Source organism: Podarcis raffonei, chromosome 1 (assembly GCF_027172205.1).
Source record: "Podarcis raffonei isolate rPodRaf1 chromosome 1, rPodRaf1.pri, whole genome shotgun sequence".
In the NCBI taxonomy this organism is placed as follows: Eukaryota; Metazoa; Chordata; class Lepidosauria; order Squamata; family Lacertidae; genus Podarcis; species Podarcis raffonei.
Genome location: NC_070602.1, coordinates 77,878,296 through 77,891,212, shown reverse-complemented (window position 1 = coordinate 77,891,212; position 12,917 = coordinate 77,878,296). Strand labels below are relative to the sequence as shown.

Sequence of the window (12,917 nt, the reverse complement as noted above, 5' to 3'; positions counted from 1 at the left end):
TATTGCTGGGAAAATGTGATTTCCTTACCAGCCTGTGCACTCGTTACAGCCATGTGAGATCTAGGTCTCAGATGCTGGCTGTGCAAGCATGAGCTGCTCTCAACTAAGAGCTCTGGCTTGGCCTAAATATTCAAATGAGCTTACAAAGACATTTTCATTTTGCTGGCACATGGGATGCTCCCTGGGTCTCCCACAAAGGCCTGTTTCCAGACAGTCACTTGATTAGCCCATCAGCTACTCTGCTGTGTCCAGAGTTCCCTTAAAATACATGCTGCCACTGCCTACTAACTTATAGAGAGTAGTACAATTCCCTTTATGTTGTTAATCAAGTACACATACACAGTGCTTTTTTTTCTTTAAAAAATGTCTAGGGCTACTCTCATTTTGACTCAAGAAAGCCACCATTTTATAGTGCAAATTGGGGGTGGGGATACAGTAAATGGACAAAAGTACAAAGATTCACTAAATGCTTATGCGTATGCGTCCCCCTGCGTCCCCCAGAAAAAAAGCACTGCACATACACAAGGCAAGTGAAGTGAGACATTTACCTCAGAATCCACCCAGATCATAACATAGCTATGAGAGGCAGAGAGAGAAAGAGGGAATGAGATGAGAGACAGAATGAATGAATGCAGGGGTTGTGCCAAATTGATTGCCATCTATGATCTGTGATTGTGACCCCCTAAGGCTTTCCCCCATGTTATATGGAGGCCTTTCTTGGAGGTTTCTAAGCAGAGGTTGGATGGCCATCCGTCCTGTATGATCTAGTTGAGATTTCTGCATTGCAAGGGGTTGGACTAGATGAACTTCACAGTCCCTTCCAGCTCTACAGTTCTATAATTCGCTGATTCTTTTATGTGCGCTTACATTCACAACTCTCATCTCATTCCTTCTTTCTCTCTGTGTCTCATAGCTGCTGCACTCTTTTCACTTTGGTACTGTCAACCATTCCTCTACTCATTCTTTCTGTCACATGGCCTCCTTTCAAACCACCATCTGAATTTGGTGTCCCACAACAAGCAAACAGGATAGTTTTGCTGGAAACATGACAACTGCAATTATGAGAGTTATCAACAAACAAGGCATAATAAGAAAAGGATACACACTCAGTCATGGTTGTAACCATAGCAATGAGTTCCACAGGCCCATTTGGTGGACTCATTTTAAATAACCTCTCTCCTAGATCAAATGGCATCTTCAGATTTAATCAAGTCAGTATAAAAAAAACCCGCTGAACCACTGTCGCAGCTACAATTCCTTTTAAGAAATATGAGGCAATCTTTTTTTCCCCCTCTCGCCAACCAGTGTGCTGGAACAATATGTCTCAAAACTGTCTGAGTCTTGCTCCTCATTCTGAGTAGCTGTTTCTTCAGAAACAGGAATAAGGTCCTCTTGTAATCCAAAGTTCAAAGAAAAGACAGCACTCTAGGAGTCACAGAATCATTCTTCAAAGTTCTAGCAAGGTTTTAAAAAAGTGTGATCAAGACTTCTGTGGGGCAAGTTTATTCTTGGGCCAACCCTTAGCACTACCACATTTTCAAAAAAAACTTGTATGAATGAACATTTGCTGTAATGCAAAAATGCAAATAGGTATGACTTGGGAAAACATGGCTAGAAAAGCAGGTTCTGCTTGTCCTGTAAGATTTCACACCTGCTTGCTTTTTTACATACTGATAGCTGAGAAGGCATTTCAAGCAGTGCAATATGGTACATGTCTACTTAGCAGTTTCATTGTTTTCCATGAAGCTTGCTCTAAGTATTATGGGATTCCGACTGAACAGAGTTTCCTCCAACAGTAGCTTTGTTGATGATTGACATTCCTTCTTCAAAGTGCACTGATCACCCACTCACAAACCACATATTTTGGAAGTGACCAGAAAGCGTTTAGAATAGGCAAAAAGAGGGTTCTGTGCACTAGCCCTTTTTTACTGCTGCACACCACCCCAATCTCTGAGCAGTGTGAGGTTCCAGGTGCTTCCCAGGGTTCATGCCTCCTTTGAAATGAAGGATAGTGGAGACTGTAGTGTCTTTATGATATACAGTTTATTTACACATATATACAACCTGAGCCTACAATAGAGGGGGGTCACAGCATTAACACCCCGTGGGTATTATTATTATTATTATTATTACAATTTATACACCACCTGGAGGTATTGCTTCTCCCATAGCCACAGACTTGGATTCAAGCAGAAATCAGGCATGGCTATAACTCACAGGCTTCAGCCTGCTTCTTCTTCCAGCTTCTAGCTCACACACACACACACACACACACACACACAAAACACACACACACACCCCTCAGCTCTGACTGTTGTCTTTTCTAACTAACTACCTGTGAGTTGAGGGAGTGGGGCCCACCCATTTGCCATATGGCACAAAGCCACTTCCCTTGTTACTTTAACAACCCATATTTAGAGGGCCATTATCAAGAAGCATGTCTGGCTGTTCTGACAATTTGAATCCTTCCTTAGATGTTAACCCTTGCTGGAGCCAAGAATTAGAAGGGTCTTGGCATACAGCCTACTTCCCCACCCCCACCCCAAGTCATAACATTACATTTGCAAGGATTTAAAGAACGGTAGCTTTAAACCCTTGCAACATGAAAATTCCTCTTTAATGAAGTACTTCCTGTTTTCCAGCTACTGTGGCTCATCACAGTAAAACATGAATGTGCTCTAAGTGGTACCTAATGCTTTTGAAAACATCCTCAGCCTGTTCTAGTGTATATAGAAGAGTCCTTTTAAAATCCTGATTCTGCTCCCAAAATAATTCAGCTTGATTAGCTAATGTCTATAGCATCTGTATGAGGGAAAGGTCATAGCTCAGTGGCAGAGCATCTACTTTGCATGCAGAAGGTCCCAATCCTCGGTATCTCCAGATGGAGCTGGGAATGACTTCTGCCTCAAACCCCAGAGAGCCATTGTTTGTCACTGTAGAGTCAACCAAGCATCCCCAAACTTGGCCCTCCAGCTGTTTTGGGACTACAACTCCCATCACCCCTAGCTAACAGGACCAGTGGTCAGGGATGATGGGAATTGTAGTCCCAAATCAGCTGGAGGGCCGAGTTTGGGGGTGCCTGCTGTAGACAATACTGACTCGGTGGACTGGACATTCAGTATAAGGCATATTCCTGTGTTTCTATCTGTACATTAATGGAAAGGACACTCTACCCAACACTTTCTCTTCTAGAGGACTAAGATAAGGAATATTCAGATACACACACTGAAATACACAAGGAAGGTCACAATGGGAGGGGGCAGTGGATTAGCACTGCAGATGTGTGCAGCAGCTGCTCTCCCCCCCAACACAGCTCCCCTCACATGTTCATCATCACCCCACGCCATCTCTGCTCCCCATTAATCAAAGATTGGAATTATTTTCACCAACACAACAGTGGGGAGATTGGTCAGCCTCAGTTCCAGCCAAGGGCATTGCTAAGCACTTACAGGATTTGAAGCACAAGAATCATGGCACAGATTTGCATAAAATTTGCATATGCTCACTTATCTGAACAGATGCCTCTGGACATATTAAGATGTCAGGTAGCTGCCCAGCTTCTCTATAAGCAAAGTAAATAAAAACAACAGTAAGGCTACACTCACAGCATACATCTAATGCACTATGGTACCACTTTAGCCAGTCGTGGTTTCCCCAAAGAATTATGGGAGCTGTCGTTTGTTAAGAGTGCTGAGAGTTGTTAGGAGACCACTATTCCCTTCCTAAAGTTCCCAAAGTTCCAGTGATTGCTTTAAATGTATGAGGTGAATGTGGCCTAGGTCTTTAAAAAGTGAGGGAAAGCACAGGAGATCTGAGACCTGGCACCAAAGACACTAGGCTCCCCCCCCCCGGGCTATTCAATGTGAATGCTGCTGCAGTGGACTTGTAGGGAAGGAAAGTACGTGGCTGCCAATTCATGTTGGCTGTATAAAACTGTGGACCATGCGAGCCTGTCTTGGGCACTTGATTATGCTCCATGAGCAGATCTTGCAACATGTACTTTCTCCAAAAATTACAGCTAGGTCTGAGGAGGTCTAAGAGGAGAACCAGATGTTTCTGGGTTAGTTTCAGAGTTTAATTTTCCAAATGAGAGGTGCCAGGCCTCAGGCCTGTCTGGAAATCAAGCCCTTTGCTGTTCTGAAAGCCGTTACCCATAATTCCTGAGCAGGTGGTGCTGGTGACTGTGATTCTCAATGACAAGGGAAAGGCAACTCATGCTCCAAGGCACATTCTCATTACTTTACCTGTTACAGGGCTAAGCATTTGTATGGGAGAACAGTTTCCAGAGCTAAGCTCTGATGAGCTCTGCTGGATTTATTGCCACCTATTCTCTTTTTCCTTTATTTTGAGTTTGAGCAACCTCTCCGTCTCACAAGTGCTTGGATGGGACTAATATGTAGCGACAAGAGTTAAATACCCACACGAAAGCTGCATGGAATCATGTAGTACATAATGCTGCAAATGGCTTCAGGAGGCATAATTTACATTTGCCTCCATAGACTTTTTAAGATTGAAAGCAATCTGTTTCCACCATCGGAATAAAATGCTACTCTGATTCTTGTTTGGTGCCCTGTTAGCATCTAGACTTGCTAGAGGGTTTCTGCAAGGCTCTCCCCACAAAGCCCTGCAGCTAAGGACTCAGTGAAGCTTGCTAACATTTTGACTTGGTAGGGCTGCAATTTTTTAAACCTTTTTTACCATCATAACAGGACTTGTATGGCACTGACTTAGGAAAGTGTGTCATTAAACATGTATAGGGTGCCATTGTCTCCTCTCTCCCTAAAAAGTCAATTATTCCCTGCACATTAATGGGCAGGGAAAGAGCTTTCATATAAAGAGCCCAAATATGATTGTCAGACAAGAGTGACTCCATACCTCTTAATTTGAAATTAAGCCATACCACATGACATACGTTTTTGAATTCATGTATTATTTACACCAGAGGTTTTCAACCTTTTTGGATCCTCAGCTCCCTTGACCAACTACATTCTTTCTGCAGCACCCCTGTGGGGCTCAGGAGCCCAGTTATGTCACCCCTTGCCTGCAGAGCTGGCAGCCTCTCACCCTTTTTCAAACACCCTCCCTCTCCCCTCTCCTTGGGAGTCCAGGCAGTTGCTGCTGCTGTCCCTGAGCTCCCCACCCCCACGCCAAAGAGAGGTGCCTCCTCACACTGCCCTACAGAGGCCTGGGAAGCACCCCCTGGCCAGCTCCAGAGGGAGGGAAGGAAAGAGGGACAGAGGCCAGGGATTGCCGCAGCACCCCTGACCATCATTCAAGGCACCACAGGGTGTCACTGATTGAAAACCACTGGTTTACACTGGTTTACACCTACACATCCGTAGCAAAAAAACTAAACACAAAACATATTTAAAAGTAATGAAAACTTGCTTCCAGTTGTATAGTTTTTCTCCTTCCAAATATCAGTTTAACGATTCATTATCCTAAACATTTCCCCCCTAAATTAAAAGAAAAAAGTATTCCAGCCAATAGACAAAAATGATTGTGCATTCAAGCTATATCCCCTGTTAGATCTTGTGTCACCTGCCCTGCCTCATCCAGCAGCTGCTGCAGCTTTTAATGAATGAATGTAGGGAAATGCTTATTACAGAGTTTGTTGCAACACATACACAAGCCATCCACCATTGCAAAAGCAAAATGATTAAGTGAAAAACAGATATTTATTATAGAAAAATACTCGCTGTTGCTTGCTTGTTCACTCTCACTAGCAAGGTCACCAAAAAATACTAAACTAAACAAATGAACAGCTCCTCAGATTAGGAAATATTCCCTGTTTCTTATCTGGCCTTCAGGGAAACAGCTCAGTGTATGGTTCTGATATGCTAATCCTACCACATAAGGTTGTTTCTGAAGCAGCTCTAACTCCTTCCCTATCTGCTATAGTAGTTGTTCTGGACAGGCCTCCTAGCAACAGATGGAGCAAGAGCTTTCCTACTAGGGCTGACTTTTAGACAGCCCAATCTATCACTTTTTTTTCTGCTTAGAGGCACATGGGCAGGACCTCTTTGCCATAGCTGTACTTTTGGATTAGGATTAGCCGAGTAGTAGAGAGATCTGTTTGCCCAGAGAACAGACAGTTGAAAGAAATGCCTCTGTAAATATAAAATGTATACACTCCTGAGTATTTAGACGTGAGCAACAGTGAATGGAGAGGGGGGACTCTAGTTGTGTGTCTTTCTCTTACCATAACCAGAACCTTCACATCTCCAGTTTGGAGAAAGGGCACTCAAGCAGGATCATGAATCTGCCATTCCTCATTTTGCAAGCTGAACCATGGCAAATATCAAACTAGTTTGCCTAGTAGATTTGTGCTCCACTAGATTCACCTGACCAGGTAAGAAGCTGCTGCCACTGAACATCTGTGAAAATCAGCCCACCAGTACGAAATCTGCCCAAAGCGGAATGACCCAAAATCATGCTTCAGAATGAAAAGCCCAGTCAGAGAAATGGAAGTGTCCAGCTGCAGGTCCACCTCACTGCTGAAAGACCTGATGTTGCCCTCTGAGCACCATTTATGGGGTAGATAAATATTAGTCAAGTCTGATGTGAAATTTAACCACATGCCGACAGTCTGTCAACAACTGTGGATGGAAAAGATGGCCTATATATGTACATATTTTAACTGAGAACACCCTAAGCGGAAAATATATGGAAAAATGTTTTGGCAGTGTCCTCCTATAATATGTCTCTATTTATTTTATTTTGCCTCGGCACTGAACAGCTTGACATTACTTATGCTTAATCATGCTGATGAGAGATAGAATCAAGTGTGCTGGGAGGATGGCATGCAAGCTGTTCCCAGCCTGGGTGTTGCAATAAACACAGAATACTGGCTCCAGCCCCACTCCCCTTTCCACTATACTTTTAGTGCATGCGGCAATTAAAACAGCATATTGCATGTGCCTCTTAATTACGGCAGAGGAGCCCCAGGCCTCTGTCTCTGCTACACAGAGTCTTTGCTGGATGGGTCTGCAATTATTTTTGGTCCCTTGTCAGTTCTCACTCTGCTACAGAGGAAAAGATGGATTTGCAGGAGTGTAAAAATCAGATGTGTTCATGCAAAAGAAACACTCAGTTGGGCAGGTTTATAAAGGCCCTTAGATCAGAGTGAACAACTATATATATTCAAAAATTATCAGTGAAATATGACTGAATCTAGACATTAAGGTGAGTGCTCCTCTTTGTGTTCACTTGCATGCTTGTGAAATATATCGGTGCACCATTCTGTAGTTTAGCCATCCAGCTGTTATCATGGCAGAATGATTATAGCATGCACACCACCCCAATCTCTGAATGGTGCAAGATTCCAGGGGTTCCAGCTGCTTATCTGGGATTCAGTTTCCTCAGAATGAGGGACTGTGCAGACGGTGATGTCTTTATGATATATGGTTTATTTACACATATATACAGCCTAAGCCTACAAATGGGGGGGGGGTTTCACAACATTAACACCCAAAGAGGGTCTTGCTTCTCCCATAGCCACAGCCCTGGATTCCATTGGAAATCAAGCATGGTTCTGTTTCCCAGCTGCTCAGCCTGCAGCCTTGCAACTCCCAACTCTGCCCTTTTGTCTTTCTAACTCCCATCTGCACAGGGCCACTTCCTTGGTTACTTTAATGGCCCATATTTAGGCTATTACCTCACCAGGAAGCTAGCCTGGCTATTCCAGGAATTGAATCTATGCTGGATCCAGGAATTAGAAGGGGGCTCAGACACACTGTACATCTTACTCCTCCCTCAGCTCATAACAATATGTTCAGTACATGGATGCATCCTCCTTTGTTGACGCTCACAGCTGTATTCAAAGATAAAATCCCAGATGGAGTTTCAGGCAATATAGCTTCCAAGGACATTTAAGAAATGTAAAGAATTGGTTGTGTTTCTTCAGTACATCTGCTGCCATCAAGGCAGAGCTTGAGTGAAGAGCAGGTGAGAAGTCATTTCCATGACAGTGCTGTCTTGAGTACGTAATAGAAGAGATGCCTTGTTAGATTAGCTCAAAGGTTTGTTTAGTCCAGGTTTTTCTTTCGCAGTGTCCAATTCCAAATGTGTGTGGGAAGCCCACAAGCAATATATGTTGCTGTTTTTCTTTTAATTCTTATCATTCTCTTATTTTTCTGTTTATATTATTGTTGTTAGCTGCTCTGAGGATCAGAGAAGAACTGACGGCAACAATAACATGAACCACATGACTAGGATACTGTTCTATCCCACCTTTCCTCCATGGAGCTCAAGCAGTCATTCATTTCCCTGTGTTCTGTCTTCACAACAACCCTATAAAGTAGGATAGGCTGAAAGAGTGTGATTGACCCAGGTTTTCTGGCTAATTGAGGGTTTGAACTCTGGTATCCTAAGTCCTAGTCTGGTATAATAATAATAATAATAATAATAATAATTATTATTATTATTATTATTATTATTATTATTTGGCTGGATTTCCCCAGCTACCCTGGGCAGCTTCCAACAAAATATTAAAATACAATTAAATATTAATTAAATATTAAAAGCTTCCCTAATCAGGGCTGTCTTCAGATGTCTTCTAAAAGTCTGGTAGTTGTTTTTCTCTTTGACATCTGGTGGGAGGGCGTTCCACAGGATGGGTGCCACTAGGGTGAGAAGGCCCTCTGCCTAGTTCCCTGTAACTTGGCTTCTCGCAGTCAGGGAACCACCAGAAGGTCCTCGGCGCTGGACCTCAGTGTCCGGGCTGAATGATGGGGGTGGAGACGCTCCTTCAGATATACCTGACCGAGGCCATTTAGGGCTTTAAAGGTCAGCACCAACACTTTGAATTGTGCTCGGAAACGTACTAACCACTCTACACCACGATGGCTAAAACAAAGGAGGAAATAACTTCCGCTTACACTGTGAAACACATTGAAGCTGTTTTGTTGCCAGAATAGCCAAAATAACTTGATTGCAATTGTGCTTTCCTTCCCCACTGTGCGTAAGGGGTCTGGGCTGATGCTAGCTAAACTGAAGGTAATTAATCACAACACTTCCTACAGGTGCAATCCCTCCATTGCCCTTTAGTCCTCTGTCAGGCAACTGCTTGCAGTAATTATTGGCTATGGTTGAACTGTCACAAATCATTTGGATGCTGCATTGTTTCTGGCAGAAATGTGGGGGGGGGGCTGCCTAGCTAATAAGCAATACAGATACTTCCCTTGTTATCTCTGACTCTTTTTAAACTGATCCCATTCAGTGTGATCATATACATCTGCTTGCGTACACACACATACAGTACAGTATGCTGTACAGTTTCAAAGGGAGTCAGACTGCATTGGTGTTAAAATGAAGCCTTTGATGTACCCCAGTGTTGACCTATGAAGTCATAGGCCAATGGATTTCTTGCTTGCTATTCACTGCTATGTCTGCCTTGCTTTAGGTAATGCCTTAGGAAAATGGTGTAACTCTAGTCATTGAGCATCTCCTTTGCTCAGTCATAACTGGATACGTAATACATGCTATATTCTAACAGTCCAGTAATTCATCAAGTCCAAATCCTAGCTGAGAGATCATTATCACATTACAAGTATTTTACCATCTTCTTCTTTCCTCCCTTCTCTTCCTCATGACAACCTTGTATTGTTCTCATTTTGCAGTGGCTTCCTGACCCCTCCTGGTTACACTACACTATGAATACATATGAAGAAGAAGAAGAAGAAGAAGAAGAAGAAGAAGAAGAAGAAGAAGAAGAAGAAGGGCTCTTTCTACCAATCAGGGCAATAGCCACTGCAGCAGCAGTACTGGGAAGTGACTGGATAAACTGGTCCATGCAAGGAAACATTTCAATGTTGTCACAACACCTCAGACTCATTCCTGTAGCATGAAGAAATTGATTGCAGGCAAAGTTGATACCAGCTCTGTGCCTTATACATGGCCCCTATGGATGGAGCTACTTACTGGTGTGGGAGTTAGGCTCTGAGGTCAGGTGCCTGGGCCAGATAGCTTATCTCCTCTGCTGAGAGGTACTTCAGCTAGTTTTCCTTTTACTGTCTCCTCATAGCAACTGGAAGTAATGTAATCTTAATGTAGCTAAGGGGTAAAAAAATGGTCATTTTCAAAACATAGAAATGCACTTCTTCTCCACCACATGAATTTATGCATCCCATACAGAAAATGCAAAATTTACATGCATGTGACGTGTCAGTTGAGGCCCACAAAGTAAGAATTAAAGAGAACAAACCACATCGTGGAATGCTAAATGTGCAGTTCATAACCTAAACCCGTCCTGGAGCAGATACAAATACTAAGCAGCCGATAGTGCATTCAGAAACAGAACAATACTCAATCACATCAGAAACAATGGTATCTTGTATGGAGAGAGGGCCTGAGAAAACTAGCAGGTATGATTCCAAGGGGAAGTAGATGCTCCTCCAGTTTCAATCATAGTATATTAGATTTCCTATACTGTATAACATTTGAAGCATATAAGCATTTAAATCCTTGCTTTCCTAATTATACTGTGTTTTGTTAATTTGTCACCCCTTTGCTATTCTAAGCTAGTCTTTATGGAGCTGCCCTGGAAACTGGTCATAACTAAACATTTCCCCCCAATTACAGTTTCTCAAAGCAATGTAGAAAATCAGAGCATGGGAAAGTAAAACTGGAATAAATTACGTTTTCACCTTTGTGAATGGAGTAACATGCTCTCGCTCATTCTGTGATCAGGTTGTTTTTTTAAAGTGTCAGTGGTTTGTTTGTAAAACAGCTCCCTATGAACCACATTGAAACTGTTAGCTGTTTAGAAAAAAAGAGAGTATTGCAACGTTATTCTCCTTCCCTGTAGACAATGGAGATCTTGAATGCATGTGAAATATTTCACTGCAACCTAAGTACTAGATCTACTGTGTCAGTTCTGTATCCCCTCCAGCTTCCTAGTATCTAAATGCCAGCAATGGAAAAAAAGAAACTGGTGTCCACAAGAGTCAGATCTGACAGGCTGCCTTTCTGTAACTCGTTCCTGGCCTACAGCCACACTTCCATTGGCTCAAGTCTTCTGATTCAATATCATATAAGCTAAGCAGAATCGGCCTGAGCACTGTTATGAGTTTAGACTGTTTACATTACTGTCAATGGGCAACCAGCCAGGGAGTTTAACAAAAGAACAGTAATGTTCCTTGAAGGCTGGAAAGGTTTCTCCAGCTTTTGGGGAGGTGATACTCTTTAGCTAGGGGGAGGGGGCAAAGAAACAGTTTGGAACCACAGTTTCCATTATAATTTAGAGATGGGGGTGGGGTGGGGGGACAGAGAGATAAATATTTTAGTTGGACTTAGCTACAGGGAGTTTAGATCAGTACTATGTCAGAGTCAGTCTTACCATTAAGCAGGGTTAGACAGCTCCCCTCCGGTGGCAGGATTTGGGGAACTATTAAGCAGCAAGTTGCCAATTGTTCATCCATCTGTTGTTACATTTTTACCACAATCACAGGTTCCATTTTTGGCTGTTCTTTAGTACTTGGTATTAAAATTGTATTCAGAGTGTTTGGCTTTTGTGCACATTTGATTTGGGTTTCTGGACAAGATGGCTTTCTTTCTGTCTGAGTTTAAATTACAGCATTCCTAAGTGAACATTCGGGTAGAAACTAGCTAAACAAAGCGTTCACATTCCCAAACTATTGTAATTTTGCATGATAAAAAGTGTGATGTTACTCAGCTGTCATGGAAAAAGGGAGACATATTCTCTCAAGGAAGAACTTCTGTTGCATGGAAATTGCGATTACCCAACAGAAATATACAAAATGGTGGGGGAAATGCCCTCCCCCCTCTGCCAGTTAATGGGCTCATTGTGACCATTTGTGCAGCTTGAAGTGTGGTTGCAAAGACATCACAGCCATCTTGTGGCTAATGCTATGACACCACAGAGACAAGCAATACAACTTGGCAGCCACACCCAAACTTCTCACCAAACCAGTAATTAAAATGACTGGCTACTCAATAAATTTTTTAATAACGTCTTCAAGAGATGCCTGAAAGCCCAAAATAAGGATGCAATTTCTGTTTCCCAGCCTAGTCGGGACAGGACTCTGGTCAGAAATCCAGCACCCCACTCAGGAGAATGACCATGAAACCCCCAAATAAGGCCACACTAGATTATCACATTTTGAAGTAATTGATATAATACATATTACTATCTAAAAAGAGAGAGGTGGGCATTACCATCTGAAGGAAATGGTGGCATAAGCTCAGAGTCTGAAATGGTGGCATAAGCTCAGAGTCTGTTATTGTTGCTGTTTGCATGTTGACTTATTTTTTATTTATATATTTTACAAATGCAGGATGGGGGTAACTGTGTTTGGCAAAAAAATATCCCAATCAAAATAAAAATCTGAGGTTTAAAAGTGGTTTTAAACATACAAGAAATTGTGTATTTTGAACTGGCTATTGAAGACCATCTTGACAGCCTTCTAAGGGCTCAACCCCTCTGCCTTCCTTAGAGTCATAGGAGCCAGCGCCTAGGGGCCGAGGTCCCTTTGGCTTCCCCAGTAAAATACTTGAGATGGCTGGGACCTCACAAAGTTGATGGGCATTGCCATTTAAATGGTGTGTGATAGATTATGCGGGGCAGAGCTTACCTGCCCCCCATATTTTACTCAAGCCGGCACCTCTGCTTAGAGTTATACTCAGGGGCATGCCTAGGGGTTGGCTTGGTTGGCCCCCTCCAAGGGCCCAGGCCCAGTGGGGCTCAAAAATCACAAAAGAAAGATGAAGAGAGCTGTGATTGCCAAGGACACAAGGGACTGGAGCGCCACCAATACAACTCTTTGCCAAAGGTGCAAGGGAGCCTAGGTATGACTCTGGTGAGATTTTATGCCCCCTCAGCTGGTTCCCCTCACCTGGCACACGTCTCTAGCTTCCAGTGCACATAGTTAATGCACCTATAACACATGGTGATTATA

The 12,917-nt window shown here is 42.9% G+C and overlaps 1 long non-coding RNA gene across 2 annotated transcripts in view; it reads left to right on the top strand.

The window, feature by feature from the left end:
- The window catches only part of LOC128417153 (uncharacterized), a 32,196-nt gene extending 20,694 nt beyond the window's left edge, over positions 1-11,502 (top strand). For both annotated transcript variants that reach the window (XR_008331389.1, XR_008331386.1), the window contains exon 3: positions 9,621-11,502. This is a non-coding gene — a long non-coding RNA (uncharacterized LOC128417153). The remainder of the gene's footprint in view (positions 1-9,620) is intronic.
- The last annotated feature ends 1,415 nt before the right edge of the window (positions 11,503-12,917 follow it).